The 25,574-nt window shown below is 46.1% G+C and overlaps 1 protein-coding gene across 2 annotated transcripts in view; it reads left to right on the top strand.

Annotated features, from left to right (window-relative positions):
• ZFHX3 (zinc finger homeobox 3) overlaps positions 1-25,574 on the top strand; it is a 245,478-nt gene that overhangs the window by 100,865 nt on the left and 119,039 nt on the right. The window lies entirely within an intron of this gene.

Here is a 25,574-nt window from a genome sequence, read left to right as displayed (position 1 = left end):
CTGTGGTGGTCACTATAACTTCTCAGAAGAAATCGTCGTGAGCCACACATTTCATACTAGTAACACACTGGAATCGGGGCCTCTTCAGTATTGTAATCGTAAGGAAGTCTGCTCAAATCATCTGTTAAAATAATACAAAATATTTTTTAAAAGTACCCCATAAACAAATATTGAACTATAGTTAACACCATGTGTGCTGAAGTATTTGCGGGGGCTGGCGGAGTGGCGCAAAGTGTATTTGTCTGCAGTTGACTTTGAAATGCATCAAAAATGGAAGCTTCATTGATAAATGGATATTTTATATATATATATATATATATATCTCAAACTAATATATATGTACACATATATATGTACATATACATATACAAACTAATATATATACACATATACAGATTAGTGTGTGTGTGTGTATATATATAGCAAGTATTTTAGCATCTGGGTGATAGATAAGTGTCTACTATACAATTTTTTTTCAATTCTTCTCTATTACTGAACATTTTCATAATATAACATGAGTGTAGAATACTAAAACCTGATGTTAGGTGGTATTTCTACTCTGAAGTCCACACGTGGAAGCTGCAGGTTCACTGTGAGGTGTCTTCTCCACCCTCACTGTCCTCCCCTCTGCCTTCCCACGCAGATGTTCTGCTGTGTCTCTGAAGGTCGGGCTCAGATACTTCTCTCTTTTTCAGGCAAGTGCATATATTTCGCTGGAGGCAGAAACCCTCCCCAACTGAGAGGTCTCCAACCACTGCAGGAGAGGCAGTGGGAATTGAAGAGGCTGTTGGTCATTCCAGAAGTTTCAGATGCTCACTAGATGCCAGGCGCTAGAAAACTTCAAGATAGGCTGCCCGTGTGTCTTAGGGGAGAGCCAGGTAGCTCTTGGGGTTTTAAAGAGGGAGAGGCTTCCTGGTGTCAGGCTGCCTGCGTTTGAATCTTAGCTCCTGCCCTTCACAGATGTGTGGCTTTGGACGTGAAACGTAATCCCTCTGTGTTCTTCCACTGTGAAACGGGCTCCTGAAACGACCTGCCTGGTAGGACTATTGAGCGAGTTAAATGTGATCCTACCTGGGACGTGCCTGCAGTGCAGTCGGCACACGGCACAGAACAATTTGCTCTTCTCTAACAGTGCCACTTTCCTGCGTTAGATTTTCCGTTGTCTTACGTAGACCACATAATTGAAGTTACTTTATAATTTGGTTTTCATTAGTTTTGAACTTGGCACGCTTTTTGTTTAGGGGACAGAAAGGCTGGTGGGGTTTTTTGGTTTGCAGGAGGGAGAAAGAATTTCCCTTGAGAGATGTGACCAATGTGTAGTGAAGACTTTGGGCAATAATTTAACCTCGGTCAGTCAGCTGTGGTCCCATCGGAGGAATGAGGGGCTGGGAGGGACCACTAGGTTCCCTTTCAACACGAAGAGTGTGTGTCTGCAGGATTTTTTTTTTTTTTAAGGGAATACATCAGTCTCTTCTGTGGAATGCAGCGAGAAGTGATCTAGTGAAGTACTTAGGAGAGTTAGAAAGTGATCCAAGTCCAGCCTTTATTTTGGCTACGCCTTCTTTGACTCCTTCTCTGAGACGTGCCTAACAGGTCTTCCGCTGTGAGAGGAAAGAGCAGTGAAGTTACTTTGACCGACATAATTTTATGATGTTGTCCTGCCTAACCTGGGGGACCTTGGGGACTTCAGAATTTGATTTTTTTAAGCAGGCCTACCCCCGCAAGCCCCAATACACCCATATTTCCCTTGCGTGACCAAAACTAGGTGCAAGTAAGAATTGGGGCTTGGAAACTGGTTCAGAGTACACGGCACACTCAGAACTGTGGTCTCTGTTTTTCCCCTTCCCTTATATACGTTCTTTTCTGATTAAAGCTAATGCAGATTCACTCTGAAGAAATTATAATCCAGAAATGCACAGCATGGAGGGCAAAGATTGAAAAGCGAAGGTTACGTTCTAGTTAAACGGGAGTGTATTTGGCTTTGGCGTCTCTTCAGTGTCTTGTATTTGTGCCTGTTTACGTTTTGTAACCTTGGCAATGCCACAGACTATCGTAAAGGGGGAACAGCCTCTGAACACAAATGAAGTATTAGCCAGAGCTGCAAAGCTGCCTTACCCACCTTGCCTAAGTGAGTTCATTTATGTTGAAAACCACAGTGTTGGTGGCATGGATGGCTTAACATTGCCTTAGGACTCTTCTTTCAGTGTTTACATTCACTGTAGCGAACACCTGCAGTCAAGTACGTAAAACGTTTCCATGGCAACTGTTCGTTATCCATTAATTTACAATATTCCAAAATTTTTCTTCAGCTGAAACTTTTTTTTCTTTAAACTGTGCATTCCTTTATTTGTACATTGGAAGTTAATCTCCTTGGCTACTCAAGTTATGGATGTTTTCTCCCTACCCCACCTCTTTTGAAAGCTGATTTTTTTTTTTTTTTTTTTTTTTTTTGGTTTTATGAACTAAATGGCTAAACCTGGGATCTCTGATTACAGCTCTGAGTCAGTAAGTGGGAAGAGAGGCCTCCCTCCTTGATTTGAAAGAAACAAGACTTAATGTGAGACAATCTTTAACATCTGAAACGATGTGCAAAGTATGTGCAACAGAAAAATCTCACCAAGTTCATTGCCTGCCTGATGATTAGATCAGCATGAGCGGATCTGGCAAGTATGCTTGGGAAGCAGAGCAGCTTTTTGTCATTTGAATGGTGAATTTAATGGCTACTCTCCACGACTGCGTTTCGGGCAATGTAAGTTTCACGCTGGTGTCCAGAGGCCTGTAAGGAATGTATCCACCACTGACGTCTGGAAACACCTACGAAATGAAATGCAAATCAACGGCAGTAACATGCTAAGGTTGCAAATTTGGACACAAATGAGGAAATGCAAAAGGAAGTTTTGCATAGCAACACTCACTTCCCATGTGATTATTACCACTAACTATGATATTCTAATACGCAGGATGTGGGGCATCATTATGCCACACAATTATTACTCCTTGGGTGAAATTTTACATTTTATAACTATCGTATGCGAGTCTTTTGCATTTCTTACACACTCGGACGTAGGTAATGATTCTGTCATTTATCTTCAGTATAATCATAACCTTCCTTATTTTGGAAGCATACAGGCATTATCTTTGTTTTCTTCCCTAGTAGGTTGTATGGGCATTTCTAAATGTTATCGACACTGAGCGGTTTTTCCCAGTTGACAGTGGCAGGTGAAGGCAAACGCTAGTTTGGTTTTGTTGCTGGAGAGCTTGAATTACTGTTGTCTTCCTAGCTATTTCAGGTTTGAAGCGTGTCCTGGTCATTTTGGGCGTTAGGACTTTCGCACCTTGTGTCCTGGTCCTTTTGGGCGTTAGGACTTACGTTGGCTTCCAGATATACTTGGGACTTAGAAAGCCTGTCTGTAAGCATAGATCACACAGAGTTCATTACCCTCCCCGCCCACCCACCCCCAATTTAAAAAATAAATTTACTTTCGTTTTTCTTTGTTCTCCTCCAATTCTAAATAGTTTGGCAAAGATTTTTAAGAAGAATCTTAAAGGAGTACTTCATCAGAGACCACTCCTCTCTCATGGAATAATATAAAGAGTGGACAGGAAGCTGTGTCTGTAAGGGGAGTAGGTGTGAAGTATGTTAGGTAATATATATGTGTGTATATATATTCTAAGTGACGCTTTCTTTTCATCTTCTCCCCCTTTTCACGTTGGGGGTCTCGGAGCCCAGCGCATCCCTGTGACTGTAGTTGATTCAGCGTAATTGATGCGCTCTCATTTCCCACAGCTGATGAGGATTATATCAGCTTGGTTTAACGGTCTCATTTTCTGCTCCCAGTGCACACTTGTTTTAATGTGTTTCAGCTAATGAGGTAGAAGAGAGAACGAGGTGTTACTGTTTATACACAGACAGTGAGCTTGTGTGGAGAGCCCTGCTACAGCCCACGTGGCCCTGGGCGTCCTCGGGGGCGGGTCCCACAGAGCGAAGCCACCTTTTTGGAACATGTTTTTTTTGTGGCTAAAGATAATGATCATTAGCCGTAAGCTTCGCCAGATAGTCTTCTTTTTTATTTTATTTTTTTGCGGTACGCGGGCCTCTCACTGCTGTGGCCTCTCCCGTTGCGGAGCACAGGCTGCGGACGCGCAGGCTCAGCGGCCATGGCTCACGGGCCCAGCCGCTCCGTGGCATGTGGGATCTTCCAGGACCGGGGCACGAACCCGTGTCCCCCACATCGGCAGGCAGACTCGCAACCACCGCGCCACCAGGGAAGTCCCACCAGATAGCCTTCTTAATACTTCTCTCTTCTCGGTGTGTCTCTCGTGTGTCATGATGAGAAGTTAAAAGGTGTCTCAGAGCTCAGGGTGCAGTTGAGTGCGTTGATCAAAACCCCCCACCCCTGCCAAAAAGCTTCGTTAAACTCCAGGTTCCATCCCCCAGCCCCAGGCCCCTAGGTGGACCCTTCCCCACTAACGGTCAGTACATTTGAAGTAACTCAAGTGAGACCATTTTCAGAAGTCTAAGAGCAACCATACCTGTGAGTGGGGAATGCTGAGAGTCTGAAATAGGCACTGAGAATTAGTATTTTATGAGCTATGGGTCAGAACAGTGTTATTGGTAGGGATGGCGGAAGAGGTGGAAGAAACTTCCAGGGTGGTTTTCTGTGAGCAGGGGTCTGGTCTGGGTCATGACTTGGCTCTTGCCTCTTCGGGAGGTGGGGCACCGGAGGTTGGAGGCTGGTGTAATCGAGGTACAGATGCTGCCGCCCTCCCTCCCTCCCTCCCTCACCCCCTTCTTCAGGCTGCTTGGTGAGCAGGTCGCTGCCTCAGGGCAGCCAGGAAGCCGAGGCTGGTGGGCCTTTTGCATGCATTCAGATCTCCAGCTTCTGGACACGAGGGAAATAAAGGGGGCGTGAAGGGGGCAGGGGCACAGCAGAGGGGACCTTTCCCTCTTGGGAACCACTCTGAGCCACTTTGTGGAAGGACACGCTCTCGTGCCTCCGACGCCCTTTCCTGCCATGTTTCACTGAAGTCCTTTCCTTTCCCTCTCTCTCTCAACGTGGAGCACCCTAAACGGTTAAACCTGTCCCCTGGCCTTGGCCTGGTGCCAGCCCCATGGGGCGCTGCGCCGGCTCGAGGCCCCCAGCACATCCCGGCTTCCCGAAGGCACAGCAGCCGTGGGTTTCAGCAGGAATTAAACAATTACTAAGTCTTAGTCCTCCCCACCTTCCGTGGATTGACTCTATAAATTGTCAGCCTGTTGACATTTTAATGCGAATTATGTCATGTGGTATCCCCTTTGATTTCGACACGCCTCAGTTTGTAAATACATGAGCCACTGAAAGGCTTGTGGTTACTGTACACTCCGGAGGCCTCGGGGTTTTTGGTGGGGGAGAGAGCGCTGCAGAGCGCGCAGTGCTGGGAGTGTGCCTGGCGTGGAAATCCTTTCGCAGCTACCCCGGGCGGCTTGGAGGGCAGGCGGGCGGGCTGTGCACGGGCCCTGCTGGGAGCCCCAGCGCCATGCTGCTGGCCTTCCGGGGCGCCAGGAAGGCCACCGCTGCCTTTGGTACCAAATCACGGGGTATTTCTATCGGATGCATTGATGGCTGAGCGTCTCCCCAAAGTTCCCGTGCAGCGCTGCTCCTCCTCTTGTGAAGCGTGTCACCTCACCCCACCCCCAGCACCTGGAGAAGAACTGACTCATTCTAGATAAGAGAGCAAACCAGGAGGGCAAGGGAGCATTACCCGCAGCAGGTGTTTCCCTGGAGAAATGATTCCACAAGGCTTTTTAAGGAAATGACTGATGCAGATTGAGAAGTTGAGGAAGAAGAAAGGTAAGGATGATTAAGATGTAGAGAGGAAAGAGGAAGACTCGCCATTTGTGCGGGAAAGGAATGGAAGATTCTGAATGTTCAACTCCCCGAAGTGAAACTAAGGGGAGAAATGTTGAAGTAGATTTTAAGAGGCAATTCTCCAGTGAGAACAGTCCAGAAACCCTGTACTAGGACTCTGCTCCAGCTCACTGTTCTCACGGTACGCGGGCCTCTCACTGTTGTGGCCTCTCCTGTTGTGGAGCACAGGCTCCGGACGCGCAGGCTCAGCGGCCATGGCTCATGGGCCCAGCCGCTCCGCGGCATGTGGGATCTTCCTGGACCGGGGCACGAACCCGTGTCCCCCGCATCGGCAGGCAGACTCTCAACCACTGCGCCACCAGGGAAGCCCTGGCTCACTGTTCTTAACACCCTATTTTCCAGCTTCTGATCTCTTCTTATTTGAGACTTTCCTTTAAAATTAATAAGCCTGGAGGAGCTGACTCCTTGGCGATGCCTTGTCTGTGGAATGTCAGTACTCAGAAAAGTTAGAATTAGCCATTTTGAGATGGGATATGTTGTGCCTGGAGGTGGTTGGCCGGGATGACATCATCGATAGGCCTTAAAGATGGACCAGAAGTAAGAACGTTGGTTTCTGCTTTGTCCACAAGGGGCATGAAATCATTTCTCCTCTGAATCCAGCAACTGCTGGGCCTGCTGTCTGTGTTGCATTTTGGCTGACTTAGAAATATGTCATGGGGTCTTTAATGGCCATGGGTGGTCGGGACCTATTTCCCACGTGCTGAGTAATTCCAGTTTCATGTGTGAATAATGCCCATATTAAAGCAGTTTGAGCTACAGATAATCTGAAAAGGCAGAAGGGACCCAAATTCCTGTAGATCACAGACACTTGCAGCTCATTGATTTCTCCAGTAGCTTCCATGAGGGCTGGGAAAAGTTTTTTTTTTTGATGGATTCTAGATCTTAATTCATTTTTCAAAAGTTGTAATACAGACAAGTGTTTGGAAAGTACAGTTGCTGCCGAGATCTCTTCTTTTGCCGCCTTCATGGATTTATCTGGCTTTTATTACTCGGGGAAGGAAGTGAGTAAGAGGGTGGGATGGGGTGAGAGAGACAGGAAGAGGGAGTGCGTGTGTGTGTGTATGTGTGTGTGTGTGTGTGTGTGTGTGTGTGTGTGTGTGTGTGTGTGTGTGTATGAGAGAAAGAGACCGCTTAGGAGCACTGTTTAGTTGGTTATCATGAGAAATTATACTTGGTCCCTGTCCAACATCTAGTTAGAGTTTAGCTGTAAGAGTGTATGTGAAGTAAAATGACAAGACATTATAAGCATCATGGCCCATAAGAACATTACTCCTTGCTAATCAAAAAGTTCCAATTGATGTTTTTTTCCAAATTAAAAAAAACAACAACAGCGGCTTCCAGCCTTTAAAATGAGCCCTGTGCTTTGTGAAAAGATCGTAAAATGTTGCTTGCAACAGGTACATAGGTCTCGGTTACCTGCCTCCTCTATACTGTAGTCAACTGTTTATATGGTAACAGTTGGAAACATGCTTTCAGACACGAATTTAGGGCCCATTTCAAAAACCTGACATGTATTCTGTAGCTTGCTTGGGAGTGGGAGACTGTGCGTCTTTTCATTTCATTCTTGTCTTCCAGAAGATGTAAAACTTGTGATCCCCGCCCGCCCTTGGCTGGTGCCCATTCCAGCCCCCTAGAAAATTGGTCTGGGATGGATTGGGCCACAAGGTGACAGTTGGTTTCTCAGCCTGCAAATGAGAAGAATCCTGGGTGATGGTAGAGTTGCAGATGAGGGTATCCGTGAATTTGCTTTGGGTCCTTTCTTTCTCAGTTTTAGTTCTTCAAAAATCAAGGCAACTCAAGGTGTTGCGGAAGGTAATAGAAGGACCCAGGAAGGGGGTAAGAGTTGTGGGCTATATTTTGGCACGGGTGGGGACCGGCATCCTCAGAACCTCCATCCTTCACCAGCGCTGTGTGTCCTCGACATTGCCACTGTGGTTGGAGCTGTTCAATCTGACCTGTGTCATGCTCATACCCCATGAAATTTTCTGACACCCCTGGGCTCTAGAACTCTCTTGCCCTTTACAGAGTTAGGGGCCCCGAGATTCTTTTTTTAAAATATTTATTTTATTTATTTATTTCCTTTTGGCTGCGTCGGGTCTTAGTTGCAGCGCGTGGGATCTTCGTTGAGGCACGCGGGATCTTTCGTTGAGGCACGCGGGATCTTTCGTTGTGGTGTGCGGGTTCTTTGTTGCAGCGTGGGGGCTCATCTCTAGTTGTGGTGCGTGGGCTCCAGAGTGCGTGGGCTCTGTAGTTTGCAGCATGCAGGCTCTCTCGTTGAGGCGTGCGAGCTCAGCAGTTGCGGCTTGCGGGCTTAGTTGCCCCCGCGGCATGTGAGATCTTAGTTCCCTGACCAGGGCTTGAACCCATGCCCCCTGCATTGGAAGGTGGATTCTTTAGCAATGGACGGCCAGGGAAGTCCCCCGAGATTCTTTTTTTGGCCTTTTTTTTTTAAAGTCTAGCTAGCTAGCTGAAGGAATAATTGATGAGTAAAAATGCACGGGACTCGCAGTGACCAAGCTGAACTCGGAGCTGCATTGATGGTGGCCGAGGCTTGCTCAGAAGGAAGAAGCCGGCCAGCCGCTGGGCAGCCGGGGAAAATGGGCAGCGACTGACCCATTTCTATAGCACAGCAATGGCTTTGTGTTCACTCCACATTCCAGCTTGTCCCAGCCCCACAGGTTATTTGCATAGCACACAAACAGCGGATTGTACAATGCATACAGGTATCGCCGGCATTGGCAATGGACCACGAACATGAATGGGATCTGTGTGTCCCTGTTGTAAGACCTTCCCAAACCACCCCCGCTACTTCCTGGACAGAGTTCAGACTTGCTGGGGGGTGGGGGGAGGGCGGTACCCGACCCATCTGCGTTCTCACTTCTGAAAATGCATTTATAGAAAGGGTAGGAGGAGATGGGATTAAAATCCTGCAGGAAAGAAGTACCCCAAGGAAGAAAGCCCAGGAGGTTAGTTTAATAAGAAGAGAAAAAAAAGGGACGTTCGAGGGAGGCGGGGGATGAATGAGAGAGTGAATGAGAAGGGTTTCTGACAATTAACTAATTCTCCTTGCTCTAACCCATGACAGAATTAATCACACATTAACACACTGACAGCAAAATTGATGTCATATGCAAATTAATATTGCAGGCTTGGTATTCAACAGCCTGTTGGCTTTTTAAGGCTGGCATTGTAGTTACACCCTCTGGCTGCAGCCCACAGTCTGCCGCATCGCTGCCCACCCCCCGCCCCCCATTCTACCTGAGAATACCCAGTGCAACTTGGTGGAACCGAAGCGACATCCCCTCCGCTAACTTGAAACAACTTATGGCAAAACCCGTCAGCCGTTGTAACTGTTTGCTTCTCATGGAGGGAGCAGAGTCAGGAATAAAACAAGTGTTGGTTAGGAGCTCTTTGGTTCTTACCTCCACCATAGTTTTCCCAGCAGTGACTACCCTTGTAGGAAAGCAGAGGTAATTTTCTTGAAACACTCCTAGGAAGCTACTGTCGTGTTGCTTTGGAGATGCCTTCATATGAGACACCTTGGGTTGGAGAGTTGAGTTCAGAGCCCGGTCAAATCTACAGTCGTTCTATCAACAGTTTTTTGTTATGAGCTGCAAAGTGAAGATCGTCTTATGTGGCTTCCAAGAGGCTTAACCTATTGAAACCAACTCTAAAGGAGAAAATGGGAGCCTCTCGATGTTACAAAATAAATAACCAACCAGAAGAAGGAACAGTCTGTTTCAGAACATTCTGACGGCTGAACTTGAGTGCCCGGGGCAAGTGGGATCCAGCCCTGTTAGCGCTGATGACTAACCCACTTGTGAATTCGCCATCTGGGATAATTATTATTTTGACACTTAATGAGTAATAGCATCGTGAAGCAGGCGTTATATGCAACGTAAGGACATGATCCTGCCTGGGAGGCATTCCAGAAAGGACGAGGCAATTCAAACTAGGATAGAAACAGTCAGCTGTTTATGTTGATTTCGAATGAGTATTGGCATTTTCTTAGCGGTGCTGATGATTTCCTTAGGTTTTTCATTAGCTCCCACTTCATCTACTACCAGGGAGAAGGGACTTGAGATTGATGAGGTCAGGACAGAGATCTGGGAAGCAGTGTTGCTGGCTGTGGGATAGTGTTAATTCCTGGGTGTGCCGGTGCTGCTTCTTATTGCGTGTCTAAAACCGCCCGAGACTGACTGCCTGGCCTAAATCAGGGCCATAGAAATGGGGACCCTAGAAAAATCACTGACAAAATACTTGATTTTGTAAATGAAGTGAGGAGTTTGCCTGTATCAAGGATACAGTATATCCCTTCTATCCCTGATACCCAGATGGATGGACAGATGGATAGATGGATGGATAGATAATGGACGCCAGTTACATATATGTATGTAACATATAAATAGATATACATATAAATACACATATGTGTATATATTTGCTGTAATGTTTATGGATGATATAGTGCCTTAGATACTCCTAATTTCATCAGTCCTTACAGTGTCTTTACCATATATGGGCTTAATACTCATACCTAAGGGACTTGGTATGGACAGAGCAGGAAGCTGGATTGGGGAGTGGGATTCTGGTTTGTTCCTAGCTCAGGCATGTACCAGCCTCGGACCCTGCCCGGGTACCTTAATAGCATCTGTAAAATGGACCTGTTTGCCTCCCAGAGTTACTAGGATTGGATTTTCTGAGAGATGTGAAGGAGTTCCCAAAACAGTACAGCACGTAGCAGTTGAAAGCAAATTTCTTATGATTAATATCTGATCACACAAGATAATTTCATAGATGGAAACCAGGTAATGGAAGAGCACCTGGAGTAACAGTGTGCTACGGCCGTGTGTGCCGTAAAGTGTGCTCGGCTGCACCCATCTTATCTGGCACTAGCTTCTACTCCAGTCCCTTCGTCGAAGGTGACGACCCGATGGACCTCCTTGCTGTGACTGCAAGGCTGGCCCAGATGTTGGCCCTTTCCTATACGTGCTGTAGAGTTAGGCTAAGTCCTCATGTCAGTCATCACTCCTCCCACTTGGCCTTCGTTGGCGTAATGGGTTGAGTAGAACGTGGTGAACTTAGGCTGATAGAGAAGGAACGGTTGAAAGTACACAAAGGGAAGGTCCTATGTCTGGAACAGGTGGGCCCGAGCTGCTGCCACGGTTGGGAGATGAGGGGGAACTAAGCCTGTTTAGCAGAGGGTGTTGCCAAATGGAGCGGGCTTGTCAAAGTAACTGCAGAGGAAGGAATTGGGCTGCAGAGAGAAGAGTCAAGACGTGGGTGCCTTGGATATCACTGCCTGGGATTAAAGTTCTAAGGACAGTGGGGTGTGCCCTTCCGGTTTCCACACCCCTGAAATGTGGAAAGGAAGTCTGCTGTTTCTATCCCACGGTGGCAGGGTGTGAGGTCGCCGGTGTGAATGTGCTCTGCAGGTGCTGCAGGGCCAAGGAGAAGGAAGTGAGACCTCCTCCGTAGGTGGTACCCCAAATGCCTTTCGGCGGAGCTTGGTTTGGGGGCTAGTTGCCAGGGGCCCTGGGTCCTGCCATGCCTAACTGGGAGCTGGGCCTGCTTCAGTTTTGCATCTATGCCTGTGGCCATTTTAATTTTCCCCTGGATGCTGCCTGCTGCCTGCAAGGGTTGCTAGGAAACCGGCAGAGGCCTATCTTCTTCCTTAGGACAAGGCCCTACCAGCTTCCCAGGGCCTGGAACCGGCATGAATCACAAGCACACAAGAGCCAATCTAGATACACTGGCCTCTCTCTGCCTTGGCCCTTTTCTTCAGGACGCCTTGCCTCCTTTTGGCACGTGGTGGCCATTTGCAGCATGGTAGCATTCAGGGGAAGCCAGGCCACGTCAGCTGTCTCTGTCATGCCTGTCACCTTGGTATTCAGATGCCTTGATCAGGGGTTGAGGGTAGTTCTAAATCCAAACGACAGCAAGATTCCCTCTGATGATTTTTCTAAGGCCTTTCTCAGGTCACACCTGCGCAGCCCGAACCCCCTCAGCTCCCTGTCCCCCTCTGTCTACTGCCCCATGGTCTCCTGGAAGAGCCCCCTGTATCTTCTGCTTCTCCAGCAACGCCTCGTGCCTTCTGAAGGAAAGAGAAGCTGGGTGCATTTGGGCCACGGAGTCCTGGAGGGAAGTAACCGGTCTCACTTCTGTTACGGGCTCGTCCAAGTCCCTAGAAGCCGCATCTCCTGGAGGCTCTGCTGGTTGTTGCCCTGTTACCTTCCTGTGTCGGAGCCCGGTGCTGGGTGTGGGGGGAGTAGGAGAGGGCCGGGTATGTACTTCAGAACTGGGCTCTGGAGTGAAGAGGCGAAGAATGCCCGTGCGTTCTGCAAGGAGGTTTTCTCCTGATCTTTGTTGGATTTTCTTTAAAACTTAAGAAGGTTGTCCTCTTCCATTTGGGGAAACTGCTCTGCAGGTTCCACACAGACTGGCAGTTTTCCCCTTAAATGTTTATCATCTTGCTAATTGTGAGGGAATCCAGGGGCCCCTGTGTCCTGTTGGTGAGCATGTAGTTGAGTGTAATTTTCTGCCGATGTGTATCCAAATGTAAAGCGGCCTTAGTCTCTTATGAGGCACTCCGACTTACGGTCGTTGATATGTTTGAAATGCTCCTCATTACAGCGTTGTTCAATTCAAGGGTTTTTTTCTTTTCTTTTTTTTTTCAAGTTGGTAAAGTGGTCATTTGGACTGCATAAAATCATTACTGCAAGTTCTTGCTGTGCATTACTGTGCAGCTGTTAAAAACGATGATGCGTATGTATCTTTTAGTTGGAAAGATGGTCTCAACATAGTATAAAATGTTACATATATAGATTATTCCATTTATGTGAAGTTGTGATGTATTCTGCATATGGATTAGAGATGGTCAAGATGGATATTGGCCAGAAATGTTCATCTTAGTGACAGAATTTGGTGATTTTGACTTCTTTTGTTTCTTTCAATATTGCCTTAAAAAAGAAGATATTTCTTAAAAACCTATTAAAGACGTCCCCTTTCCAAGGGTTTCTGAACCTGATTGTGCATCAGAATCGGCTGGTGAATCCTTTAAAGTCCAGTTTCTGGAGTTTTGCCTATGAGTTTGACTCTGAGTCTGGGCTGGGGAAATACGAGGGATCTATGTTTCTGACAAGCTCCTGGTCCTCGAAGGGCATTTAGGAAGTACTGACCCTGATGAAGGAATATCCTCTAGAAATACCTCTAATCAGTAGTCTTCGAGTTCTCAGAGTGTTTCCACTTTCTTTACATACAGGAGTCTAGGGGCACCTCGAATTGTTAGAATCCTTTCTGTTGAGATACTGTCTACTTGGTTGCCTGCAAGGGTAGAGACAGTTGTTTCTTGTTCCACTCCCAGAAGAGCGTCTTCCTGCTGTTATTCATTGTAGAACGTAAATGACACTGTGTGCATTTCGTAACAGGCTGCTTTCAACTTTGCCGTGTGTGCTTTTTGATACCCCTAAATATTTCTCTGTCACTTGAGTTTTCGTAGCTGTACAGGGCAACCCGGCGTGAAGGTGCTGTAGTTTATTTCGCTTTCTGCTCCCACCTCTTTTTGTCACTTGTCCCTGTGCGTGTCCCTTTTCCGTTCAACTGAGTACACATCTCTGGTGTTTCTAATTTTTCCTATGAAATGGTTTCCAAGGTCCTTATCATCCCCGTCACTCGCCTCTGACGTGTTTGCCTGTGGATGCGTCTCCTGGGTGACGATGCTTGTTGTGGGATGTGGTCTTCTCGGTTGAACCTCACTGGTTGGTTACAGAGTCTTTCTCCTTCCTTGGTATAGACACCGAATCACTAACTTTCTGTTCTTTTATGAAGAAACCAAATCAAACCCTTGGCTTCTGTGGAACTTGTGGTCCCCTGAAATGAGCAGGGTTTTTGTTTTCACGGAGTTGACAATTAAACCAGGCCTCTCTGTCCCCTAAAGCTGAGGACAGGACTTGACATTTATTGCTGTTTTCTTTCATCCTGTTGATTGTGTTGTCTCAGTGCTGGCCACCGTCCCATGTGTATAATAGCTGGAAATGTGACTGTAAAGTTGTCCTCTTTCTGTGTATATACATTTTTTCATTTATTTATTTTTATTTTTTATTTTTGAGTTCAAAAGTATTTCTTGTCTATTGTTTTTTTAAAAAAAAAACTTCTAGAAATGCAGAGAAGCACAGAAGAGAAAATCATCCCTAATCTCATCTCAAAGATGGTTTTAATTTTAAGCATTTTGGCATATGTAATTTTAGCCTTTTCTGTACAGATGGGATATTATTATTTTTTAGAATTTGAACGATGCTATATCTTGTAACTGGCTTTTAACTTAACAATGTTTGATTTTTTTTGATGTCACTAAATGTGTTTATACTGCATGATAATAACTGCACAGTGCACCACTGTATGAAGATGCCGTGATTTATTTAGCTGTCCCTCCGCTTAACATTCATGTTGTTTCCAGTATTTTACTATTATAAATAATATTTTGGGGGCTTCCCTAGTGGCGCAGTGGTTGAGAGTCCGCCTGCCGATGCAGGGGACACGGGTTCGTGCCCCGGTCCGGGAAGATCCCACATGCCGCGGAGCGGCTAGGCCATGGCCACTGAGCCTGCGCGTCCGGAGCCTGTGCTCCGCAGCGGGAGAGGCCACAACAGTGAGAGGCCCGCGTACCGCAAAAAAAAAAAAAAAAAAAAAAAATTTTGGTAAATATATCATGTAAATAAACAAATTAGAAGAGCTCTTTCTGTATAAAAACTGCTAAACACGTGTTTGTTCTCTGTTACAGTTTCATCCATCCTTTATCATTATCTTTTACAGTTTATGTGTTTTGAGATTCCCAAGTTACAAATTTTTATGTAGTGAAGTCTTTTCATTTCTGCTTCCTTCCCCTTTGTTAAGCTTAGAAATCCCTTTCCCCTGCCAAGATCATGTTCACTTATGTTCGCTGTTAGTTCCTCTATGGTTTCATGTTTTGACACTAAACTCCGTAATCCATCTGGAGTTTATTTTGGTGTATGTTGTGAGGCAAGGATCCCTCCATGTTTATTTTTTTCTCAATTAGTTATCGTCCCCAGCCCCACTTACTATGCAACCCACCCATCCTTTCCTGCAGCGCTTACACATGCCACCATATCGCACTCTAAATTCTTATTTGGATCCGTTCCTATACTTTCTTTTGTTTCGTTAACTTGCCTTAACTTGGGCCCATACAGGACTGTTTTAATTACTTTAGTTTCGTACTGCCTAGTATTAAAGTATTATGATTTTCATCAGTCATCTTTTTAAAGTGTTTTAAATTTCACCTGTTTATTGTTCTCTATGACCTTTAGACTCATGGTTGTGGCGTTTTTTTTGATAGGCAGGACTTCTGTCTCTATTCGCACCTTACTGGAACTGTTAGACAAGAGAGGTCCAGTGAGATCATTGTGTTCTCCTGTAGACATTTTCCTCCAGGTGGACTTTCATTCAGGATCAGTGTCCTTTCAGCCACATTCATGTCCTTTCAGTATAGTAAATACTACCATACTACCTACCATACTAGAACCAGATCCTCCTGTTTCCAGATTATTCACAAGGATATCACGGGAGACAAAATCAGATGTCATTAATCTCTAATAATTTGCTGATCCACCAGTTCAGTATTAGTAATAAGAGCAGTAGTGGTATTATTTGGGGGGGGAAATAAAGGGGAGAGTTAAGGAAAGAAAGATATTAGCCTCTTGTTCTGCACTTGGTGAACGTATGTTTATTTTTTTAATTTTTTTAGTTTTTAAATTTATTTTTTAACTTTTTATTTTATATTGGAGTATAGCCGATTAACAATGTTGTGATAGTTTCAGGTGCACGGCAGAGCGACTCAGCCGTACATATACATGTGTCCGTTCTCCCCCCAGACTCCCCTCCCATCCAGGCTGCCACGTAACATTGAGCAGAGTTCCCTGTGCTGTACAGTAGGTCCTTGCTGGTTATCCTTTTTAAATATAGCAGTGCGTACATGTCAGTCCCAAACTCCCTAACTATCCCATCCCTCCACCCTTCCCCCACCGGTAACCATAAGATTATTCTCTAAGTCTGTGAGTCCATTTCTGTTTTGTCAATACAGTTGAACGTACGTTTACTTCTAGCGATTGATTACTTTTCTAGGCGCTTACAAATATCTGCTTAAGTGATTTTAGGTTTTTGCCGCACATCATGCTCCAGTCCATAAGTTTCAGGTTTTGGTGCCATGAAAAATTGGGAAATGTGCCCCTTTTGAATATTATTTTATCGTTTGCGACTGAGGTAAAACCTTGAAATGCACGAGAAAGAATACATTGAAATGTTACGCAGTTACCTCTAGGGTGGTTGGTGATGAATGTCTTTTTTCTTTTTTGAACAGCCCTGAGAACTGTGCCTGGCACATAGTAGGCATTCAGATATCCGCTATTAACAGCACTCCTCTGCATTTGTTTTATTTATTTATTTATTTGGTTGCACCAGGTCTCAGTTGCAGCAGGCGGGCTCCTTAGTTGCAGCTCGCCACCTCCTTAGTTGTGGCACGTGGGATCTAGTTCCCTGACCAGGGGCGGAACACAGGCCCCCTGCACTGGAAGCGTGGAGTCTTATCCACTGCGCCACCAGGGAAGTCCCAGCACTCCTCCGCATTTAATAGAACATGTCTAGGCGCTTTTAAAATGCACACTGAGACTCCGTCTTGTGGGGAGGTGTTTCTGTTTTCCTCTTAAGACCTAGCTCGATGGATGTGTTTAAACAGAGGCCGACTGCGCTGATCTGGGAAACTTACGTGGAGACAAGCGCCAGAGGCTGTACCTTCTGTTCCCTGTTCTGTAATTCTAGGTATTGACAGAAGACCTGCCCTCTGTCCACTTGTGAGATGGGATCGGGGTGGTGTTAGAATTGACATAGTTCTGTATTAGTGGCATTTTAAAGGCACATTTTTGCAGGTGAAACAGTTGGAGAACAGTACAAGCAAGAGTTAAATGGAGGAGAAATGAACGGGATATTTAGAGAGGACAGTGGTGTGGAGCGGGCGTCCAGGAAAGGGACATTCATCACTCCCTGCTTGATTCTTCATCGTTTTTCTCTGTGGCGAAGGATAATGGTAAAGTTCACTGTGGGAACTGAGTAACGTGGGCTACTGGGGAAGGCGGCAGCTGCCCACACGTTCCTGGTTCCTTTCTTGTTTTTCTAGAAACGGCTCGTTTCCTTGTTGCTTTCTGATGTCAGTATATCAAAGAGTTAATGGTTGGGATTCAACAAGCCCACGTTGCAGATGGGACAGGTCATGGGCCAAGTGTCTTCCCCCGTCTGGGCGGTTGGTCTCTTTCTGTCTTATATCCTCTCTCTCCCCAGCCAGACAGGCTTGCTCCAGCCTTGACCTCTGTGCTCCGTTGCTGACTCCAGAAGTGTCTTCTGAGGGTGTTACAGTGAACCCTCAGAAGCGTAGGAATAGTCATTGTTATTGCGGGAGACAGTTCCAAGCTGGTCTCTGTGACACATGGGCTGGGATATCAGTAAGCGTTGTGGTCCATGGATTTTGAGAGTCCTTTATGCCCGTGGACAGAGAGGTCCTTTGACGAGCTCAGGTGTCCTGTATTCCCTGCCTCTCTCTAAAGGTAAAGGAGGACTGTCTTCTGTTGAAACCCTGCCCCCACCCCCCGCTCCAGAGCATCTTGGTTTTGTTGGGCCTACTTAGCCCTGCAGTGTTGATCCGAGGAACGCCACTGTGGGTGTGCTTCTCTCCAGAGAAGCCTCTGTCCCATTTGGGTCTTTTTTAAAAATTAATTAATTTATTTATTCATTCATTCATTTATTTATTTTTGGCTGCATTGGGTCTTCGTTGTTGCACGCGGGCTTCCTCCAGTTGTGGCGAGCGGGGGCTACTCTTCGTTGTGGTGTGCATGCTTCTCATTGCAATGGCTTCTCTTATTGCGAAACACAGGCTCTAGGCACGCGGGCTTCAGTGTGGTACACGGGCTCAGTAGCTGTGGCACGCGGGCTAAGTAGTTGTGGCTCACGGGCTCTAGAGCACAGGCTCTGTAGTTGTGGTGCATGGACTTAGTTGCTCTGCGGCATCTGCGGTCTTCCCGGACCAGGGCTCGAGCCCATGTCCCCTGCATTGGGAGGTGGATTCTTAACCACTACACGACCAGGGAAGTCCCCATTTGGGTCTTGACATCTTGCCCCAAGTCACTCTTCTCCATGAATTACACTTTGCTGCTGCATTTGACTGTCCTGAAATTTGGGAGTTGTATACTGAGAAGCAGGATCACAGAGAGCTCTCTAGACAGCATGATGTCTAGAGCCAGGAGGCCAGAGTTCGAATCCTGCCCCACCATTTAGTAACTGTTAACAGGAGCAAGCGATTGACCCTCTTTGTGCCACGTTTCCCCACTTGTAATTTGGAGTCGGTCAGTATAATGTTGCAGCCTCACTTTCATCAGGCTGTTCTGAGGATTAAATGAGTTAATATGTCTAAGTGGGCAGGACGCTGCCTGGCAAAGAGTGAGGGCTCTGCAGTTGTGGACATTTGTTCATCTATGTTGTTGACAATCCACATATCGAAAACAAAGAAACAACTCTGACCTTCTAGACAGACGTCTTCCTTAGATACTTCTGTTTGCATGAAGAGAAGGTGATCTCTTTTAAGGGATATTTTAATCTTATTTAACAGCATAGTAACCAGAAGGTGGAGCTTCGTTCCCCTCCTCTTGACTGTGGGCTGGACTTAGCGACTCACTTCTGGTGAATCAAGTATGGAAAGGGAAGGAAAGTAACTTGCCAGTGGAGGAGCCTGGCAGGATCACCTTCTGAGTGATGAAGGTTAACCTGACCGGTGATTAGTCATGTTGACGGCCATGTCCTCCCCCACCCCCGCCCCCACCATGCGAGGCAGTAAGCTCAGTCAGATCTTGAGGAAACATCTGACAGATCAAAATTGAGGGATGCTCTATAGACACCTGACCAGCACTCTTCAAAGGTGACGAGGTCACCAAAGACGAAGGAACTGGCACAGATTGGAGATTAACATGTAAACTCTGTGTGGGATCCTGCTTTGGAACCTGGCACAGAAAAACGGCGTGAGTGGAAAAACGATGTATTCTTCAGTAACAGTATCGTACCAACGTCTATTTCTTGGTTTTGACAAACGTTCCGGATGTTAGGACGCCAGATGTTAACAGCAGGGGAAGCTAGGTGAGGACATGTGGGAACTCTGTACTATCCTGCTCTTCTGTCCATCTAAAATTATTCCAAACTAAGAAGTTTTTTTAAAAAACCAAACAAAGAACAACTAAATAACGCATCCTATGTGCTTGTTTGAAAAATGAGTCATCAGTTTTAAAGAATGTGAAGTTAAAGTGGAAGGCCCTCCCCCGCCTCCTGTTCTCTGTGGCCACGCCTCTCAAGGGCAGCAACTGTGAACAGTTGGTGTTCCTCCCAGACCTCCTTCTAAGGGCACGTAAACGTTTGTATTAAACATCTGTAAAAAGCCTTCTTTTACTCCTGTTCTGCTTGTATGCCTTAGACATTGCAAACCTTTTTCATTTTAGTACATCAATTTTCCAGATTCCTTTTTGGGCACATTTTGGCTCTTCCATAAGACTTATTTAAAGCGGTGTTTGTTTAGCCGGCGCTTAATTTTATTTTCCACTCAGACTTCTAACCCATCCAGGTCCCTTTTATATTGCCTCTGCCCTTGCCAGTCTTACGAAAGCCTCCCAAATTAGCATCATCGGAGAATTTAATTAACTTGCTGTTTACTAACCCTCTCCTTTCAAGGTAATTAACGAGGATGTGAAGTGACACTGGGTCCGACACTGCTCCCCGTGGCACCTACCCGGGCGGGCCCCGCGGGGTGGCCGTCTCTCTCTTGTTTACCTTTCGCTGCGTGGCCACACTAGGTGTAGGTACAGATGGCAAATGTTTGCTCAAAACCAGGCTTTCCTGCCTCACCTTTTATCCGCCCGTTTTTCTGCCTTGTTAATTAAAAAAAGCCTCATTTTACTTAGAATGGAATGCTTATTTTTGTGTGTGTTATTCCCTAGACAAGAGTCCACATTATTGGGCTTGAAATTAAACTAGCTGAGAGAGTCAAGCGTTACAGTTCCCTTTTGTTTCTCTGAAGGTACCAGCATAGCATCTCCCTTCCCCCAACTTTCTCTTTAATCCATGAAGGAAGAGGTTATCCTCCACCAAGAATTCAGTGCTGTCCTTGGAAACTTCCAAGGCGATGGAAGTGTTCTGTATGTTCTCTCACGTGGTAGCCACTAGCCACGTGTGGCTGTGAGCACTTGAAACGTGGCCTGTGTGGCTGAGGAATGGAACTTTAAATTTTATTGAAATTAATTCAAATGTGTGTCATCACAAGCGGCTAATGGCTACCATATTGGACCACCACTCTTTGATCTGCCTGGGGTTATCTGTGGCAGGTCTGAAATTCCTGGCAGTTTCTGTAGTCTCCCAAGCAGCTTTTTTCTCTGGCAGAGAAGGTAAACTGATTTCTCCATCACATTCGGCAAGCCGTGATTAGGAAGGTAAGTTTTCCGAGGGAAAAAGATGTTACTTTCTAAATCCAAATGTAAATGACTTGGATTATCCGTGTCACTGAGCACTTCATTCATGCAGTTAATTGAGAATTGACAGTGTCCTTTTCCCTCAGTTACTTCCTGATAGTTCCATGTGTTACAATGGGAGGAACATGGAGCTGTTTTTAAATAGCTATGTTAATGTCCTCATTAATTTTACCTTTTCCTACCAATTAGCAAATATTAACTCCTGTGGCAGAACTAAGTTGGCTTCCCTCACGAAGCCATATTCATCCTGAACACCCTTATCGCCCGAGCGTGGTGTAGCTCAGCTTTTCGCCTTCGGTTTTGTGGTCTGCTGCTCCAGCAGAGGTGCTGGTTTTCAGGGGGGTCTTTGCACTGGGTTATTCACAGTGTGGCACGGTGTGGCGTCACCAACGCCAATTCAGGATGAGAAGACCCGGGGTCGACTTGCACGGCCCCCACTCACAAGTCCCATTCTCTTTTACACATGGTACAGCCCAGTGGAGACCAACCCAGGTGCCCACGGGGGCCGTGCAGGCATCATACATGCACCTGCCCCATCTTATCCAGATAATTGTAAAACAGAGTCTGAAAATCTCAGCTGCATGGGAAAGTCACAGATTTTAAAGTGTTAGTCATGAATCAAGAATTTTTTAAAACTCCAAGAATTTTGCAGCTCATACCCACAGTCTCCCCAGTTGCTGCCAGTTTGTCATCTTTGACTTAACTCTCTCCTCTGTCCACAAGACAGTGAAGAAAGGCATCTGTACCCCCTTAATTTCACAAGGTAGTTGTGAGAATCAGTTGAACTAATGAAGGACCAAACCCTTTGAAGTCTCTATAGGGCTATATAAACATAAATGGTGTTATTGAGAGAACGTTTAAATATTTTATTTCTCTAAATCCAGACTTCTTGGTCACTCATTGTCGGGTGTCAGAATCATTGCTGGTATTCTCCTTTTAGGAGATGCTTAGGAAAGAGAAGCGTGGCGTGCAGGATGATACACAGGAACCATCATGACCTAAGTTTTCACCTTTTCGTTTTGCTCCCTGGCCCTTTAAACATGGATTATTTTCATCTGCTAGAGGGCACAGAGGACACCTACATTTTTATTGTCATTAGTAATTCCGTCATTAGGTTGGTTAAAAGTTGAATCAGTTACAGGTATTGTTTAGTTCTGAATAAATGTATAACCTTAACTCTCACTCATGCGGCATTGTTCACGGTGGTTATAGACTGAGATGTGGAACTTGAGAACGGGTACCGCCAGCTACAGAGCACATTTACACGCAAGTTCTTACGTTCAAATGCCTGAAAACAAGGATGAAGCTTAACTGTTCTGGAGTGATTTCATAATTCTGAGTTAAATGGTACTTGAATTACTATTGACCTTCAGTTTGAAACAGTTTACTTTTATAACAAGTTTGCATGTCTGGCTCTTACTGAGTTTTGACAAGTTGGAAGGAACTTATTTTGATTAACAAAGTATGTGTGTGTGTGTGTGTGTGTGTATATATGTGTGTGTGTGTGTGTGTGTGTTTGTGTGTGTGTGTGTGTGTTCTCCCCTCTTCACTGATATTCTGAATGATTGGGTAAATTTTTCTCAAAGTTCTACATCCGGGTTTAGCACATGGCTACTAGATGGAAAAAATCCAGCCAGTTATTTGTTTTTATAAATAAAGTTTTATTGGAACACAGTCCATCATTGCTTCTGTGCTCTGGTGGCAGGGTTAGGCAGTGGTGACAGAGACCAGATGGCCCTCAGCCTAAAATATTTACTGTCCAGATATTTAGAGAAAAAGTTGGCCGACAGCTGGTCTAGATTTTAGAAATATGTCTTTTAAGAGGTGGTATTTTTATGAATTCTGGGAAAATTGTGGACTAACTAATTATTCTCGCCCCAATCCACCCTTAAAAATGCAGTTGTCAGCTCTGTCGGCTGTGGTGTATTTCCGTGATCTTAAGAAGTTGCTTATCAGGATGCAATGACCCTGGTTTCATGGTAACTAAACCTGCATCAGCTTCCTGCTAATGTACTGCTAGTCATTTTGTTCAGTAGACTGAGTAGCTTTCAGTGTTTCTATGAGAAGGACACTGCTCATTAACGGATATGTTCAGCCTTCAGTTTAGCTAAAATCTGAATGCTTTCTCAACCTGAAACAGTGGGCATTATTCTAAATGTTAAGTAATATAGCTCTCCACAAAGACAGAGTGCTTCCCGGTCGTTACAAGCTGTGCGACATCGTCATTCCTCACCAAAACGCTGTGAAGTAGGTTCTTCGTTTTGCCATCCAGATTTCATCACTGAAGCGGGAAAGGGTGACTTGCTGAAGGTCACATAATAACAAAGCCCACTGGCAATTCGTGTCATCTCGTGAGTCATGTTGGCACTGGGAATGCAGCTGGCACCAGTGGGACTCACACCCAGGGGCTAGCCAGTCTTCCTAACCGGTTTCTCCCCGGCAGAACCGATGATTTCATTAGCGAGGTAAGTGAACGGGTGATCCAGTAATTAATTCGTCGTTGTCTAGACTTAGGACCCCAATGAAATCAGATGGTGGGGAAGGCTTGCTGAGTCTTCAGGTGCCCCCTCCAAGCGATTCTCATCACCCAACGTTTTTTCTTTTAATTCTGCCTGACCATTTATGAAGTACATTCACATTGATTTACTCTCCAGATCCTCACGGCCCCGCCTCGTGTGGCAACCTTATTCCGAGTTACACTTGAGGAGGGAGCGCGGTGTCAGAGTCCCCTCTCCCTTGCGTGGCTCCCAACTCCTAAGCCTGTGTTCTCGCTGTGGAATGACCTGACTGCTGTGTGCCCAGGACGGGGACACACGGTCCCTGCCTTCGGGAGCCTTCCAGTCTCTTGGGGAATGTGCCACGTACGTAAAGCTGATAACCGTCGCTCAGGGTTTCAGACGTGCTGTGAGATGGAGGCTTTGAGTTCAGAGGAGAAAGAATCACCGTGGACAGAAATAGGGGCGGAGATGTGATGCTCAGAAAGGGAAGTAGGGTTTGGCTGAGCTGGGAGGGAAGTATGCACGGGAGGGAGTGGCGTGACCCGTATCACACACATGCACGCACACACACGCGCACGCGTGCGCACACGCACACGCGCCTGGAAGCCACTGAGAGACTGAGTCAGTAGACAGCAGAGCTGGCTGGAGATGGGTGTGGTGCAGTAGAGGAGAGGGTGAAAAGATGCTCCAGTGGAGGACCTTTCTCACCTACAGAGAATGATGGAAACAATGTTTAGAGAAGATTTATAGCCTCTCTCATTGTCGTGAGGGAAACAGGAAGCAGGAATGTGGATAGACAAACGGGAAATGAATGAGTCCAAAGGTGGAAGAAAGACTGCCGTAAAAATATGTGTCACCAGAAACCAGACCGGCTGTTGGTTCCTCTGGCCTCATGTTATTATAGAGTAATCTGGAAAGGTCATTGAAAAATCTGTATTTTAATACTCTCTGCCTTTAAAGCACCTGCTAAAAAAGGTATCTATATTCTGTATGAATACAGAGTAGCCTCCTGGATTTGAGATTCCACAAAGCTGCCACCTAACAAATTAAGGTGTGAATGAGTGGCCATATCTTAATACTGTAGCTCCTGGAAGGAACTGCAGGCCGGTTTGTGTCCAAATGTCACCGTGCCCCAGTCACACAGTCCCTACTAACATGCACAGTGCGTGCCAGGGCATCCCGGTGCCCCAGGGCTGGCAGGATTCCAGCCATCCTCTCCCTAGTCCTGCCTTTCTCCAGCATCCTCTAGCCCCACCTTAAACCCCACCATGCTGCTCAAAGAAATTTCCCCAGTTTCCAGTCTTACAGATGCACTTTTCTGAAACTTGGATTTCACTGAGGAAGATCCCTCACGGTTCTCCAGCAGGTTTTGTAAACCATCAGTCTGTCCAGGATGAAACTGTGCCTCCAGCAGGTCTTCTGCTCCGGGTCCTTCCCGCCTCACAGCGGTTCTTGGACCTGCCGGACCAGAGTGAACTTGGATGAAAATGGGGAAAGGATGTGTTGGTCAGTGTGGGCTGGTTGATGAAAACCCTCTGTGTATTTCACCATTTAAAAATACGGTTAAAAAAATATATCTCACTGACTGCCCTCACAGCCACATTCTGTTGGGAGGTTGAGAGCAGAGCTGGGAGATGGCATCTCTGGACCAAGTTGCTTGGAAGACTCTGTGGAGGGTCTGTCGTAAGTGGGACCAGCCAGTCAGCAGGCTGACGAGCCCAGAGGTTGGGCATAAACTGGGAGGGGAGGGGGGCACAGCTAAGCGTTCAGCTTCTGAGCCCGTGTGGAGAATGGTTCCCTCCTCGCAGGTCCCAGAACTTGAAAATTGCTGAAAGTGTAAGATGTAACCAGTTCCTTAGGGTCCAGATAGCAGCAGTTTTCAGCATATAGGAGGACAGGAAACTCGGGAAGAAAATAAAGATGTATGTGTGTGTTAAAAAAAAAAAAAAAAAAAAAAAAAGTCCTTATCCTGATTCTTCAAATCTGGAGACAGTCCGGCTGCTCTGTCATGCATTCTGGGGGTGCTCACTCAGCCACCTCCTTCCAGATGTTTGAGCACTGTCACCTCACTCCGTTGTCTCTCGTAGGATCTTATGTTTAGAACTAAACTAACGTACTAAGTTGTTTTTATCTGCAGAGGCGCAGTGGACACTTGTGAACTCATCCTCGGAGTTCTCGTGGCCAAGTTACTCCCCCTGAGAGGCATCTGCGCTCTGTGCTCTCTACCCGCGGTTTCTGTGATCGTCTAGACATTCTAGCTGTTTCTCAGTATCTCCAAGTCTTGCAGTTATTTGTCAGTTTAATAGTAAAAGAGCTCTTGTAAAAGAGGATAGCGATATTAAACCCATGTAAATACGGCAAGGGGTGTAGACGAAACGGAGGATAGAATGACAGTGACCGACTAAGCTGGCCTCTGGCTGGGAGACATTTGACTGATTTGGAGGGAGGACATATACTGAAATGTACTGAAATAATGAAGTCACTAAATGCAGCCATTTATAGTCATTATCTCCTGCCAAAAACCCTTATTTAAACGAGCAGCGTATATTAGCAAACATATTTATTCCCTCAGCCCCAGCGTCCCATCTGGGTCATCAAGG

The sequence above is a fragment of the Leucopleurus acutus genome, assembly GCF_964270905.1.
Source record: "Leucopleurus acutus genome assembly, chromosome: 20".
Lineage (NCBI taxonomy): Eukaryota > Metazoa > Chordata > Mammalia > Artiodactyla > Delphinidae > Leucopleurus > Leucopleurus acutus.
This window is presented reverse-complemented; position numbering and strand designations above follow the sequence as displayed.